Source organism: Takifugu rubripes, unplaced genomic scaffold (assembly GCF_901000725.2).
Source record: "Takifugu rubripes unplaced genomic scaffold, fTakRub1.2, whole genome shotgun sequence".
Taxonomy (NCBI): Eukaryota; Metazoa; Chordata; class Actinopteri; order Tetraodontiformes; family Tetraodontidae; genus Takifugu; species Takifugu rubripes.
Genome location: NW_021821632.1, coordinates 1,626,959 through 1,628,597, shown reverse-complemented (window position 1 = coordinate 1,628,597; position 1,639 = coordinate 1,626,959). Strand labels below are relative to the sequence as shown.

Sequence of the window (1,639 nt, the reverse complement as noted above, 5' to 3'; positions counted from 1 at the left end):
TTGGCATTGAAATGGCTACAGCTGTCAGATGTGGACGAATGTTTGACCAATAATGGGGTTGCTCCAGTTCTCCCTGGTACAGTGTCTGAACACCATGGGCTCCTTTCACTGTGGCCCGTGTCCTCCCTGTATGCCGAAAAAATGCTCTGAGTCTCTGGAACTGAAAGGATCCTCTCTATCCGTATGTCACCTCACCACATCTTATTTTATCTTGTCAACAGGATATGAATGGGGATGGGAAAACATGCACACAAACCAATATCTGTGGCTACCAATAATGGAGGCTGTACCCCCTTAGCCACATGTTCCTCCAGCCCAGGTAGAGTACATCCCCCATTTGACTATTGCTACACCTGCGCCCTGCCATGCCCCCAGGGGTTTTAAGAAATATGCATCAATAACAATAATCTGAGGTGTGAAGCTTCCTCAGTTTCACCGTGTGTTGGCTTTGACACCAACTGTCGCTGTTGGGCTCTTAAATCTGTGTAACTAAATCTTTGAGCTTTAGACGAGACATTAAAAAAGTTGTGTCAATCTTTTTGCCTCTCACAATTCCAAGGTACAAGCATGCCAGTATGCACGTGTCCTGAAGGCTATGTCGGCAATGGTTATGGACCCAGTGGTTGCACCCAAACCAGTAACATCTGTCAGACCAATAACCCCTGTGTCCATGGACAATGTGTGGTGAGTGTGTCGACCTTTGACATCTGCATGTTACCTTTCATTACTGAAAAGAGAATGAGAGCAAAATGAGTTCTGTTTTGGGGTTCGGCTTAAACCTAATACCCACAGACAAACTCTTAATGATATTCTACCTGAATTTACCTTTACCACTGCAGTCCACCACCTCTACTCCTGGATACATCTGCATCTGTAACTCTGGCTGGCAAGGAGTGAACTGTGACCAGAACATCAATGAATGTACAAGCAACCCCTGTCTCAACGGGGGGACCTGCACTGATGGGTGAATGGATTCACATGTTCCTGCACCGCTCAGTGGACTGGCCCTCTCTGCCAGACCCCACAGCAAGGTAAATGAAGGACCCCCAGACCCCCATAATGAAGGACCCCCAGAAGGTAAAATGAGGGTGATGAGTGAATCAGGACCAGCGACTTACTGTAGCAACACTAGAAGCAGAGCACAGTAGAAACACAAGGAATCCCAAAAGCTCTGGAGGTGACAGGAGCACTGAGGTGACAGGTAGCTCTGGAGGTGACAATAGCTGTGGAGGTGACAGGAGCACTGGAGGTGACAGGAGCTCTGGAGGTGACAATAGCTGTGGAGGTGACAGGAGCACTGGAGGTGACAGTAGCTCTGGAGGGTGGACAATAGCTGTGGAGGTGACAGGAGCTCTGGAGGTGACAGGAGCACTGGAGGTGTCAGGAGCACTGGAGGGTGACAGGAGCTCTGGGGTGACAGGAGCACTGGAGGTGACAGGAGCACTGGAGGTGTCAGGAGCACTGGAGGTGACAGGAGCTCTGGAGGTGACAGGAGCACTGGAGGTGACAGGAGCACTGGAGGTGACAGGAGCTCTGGAGGTGACAGGAGCACTGGAGGTGACAGGAGCTCTGGAGGTGACAGGAGCTCTGGAGGTGACAGGAGCTCTGGAGGTGACAGTAGCTCTGGAGGTGACAGTAG

The 1,639-nt window shown here is 50.6% G+C and overlaps 1 pseudogene; it reads left to right on the top strand.

Moving 5' to 3' along the window:
* The first annotated feature begins 228 nt into the window (after positions 1-228).
* Positions 229-1,639, top strand: part of LOC115248339 (cubilin-like) — a 41,917-nt pseudogene continuing 40,506 nt past the window's right edge.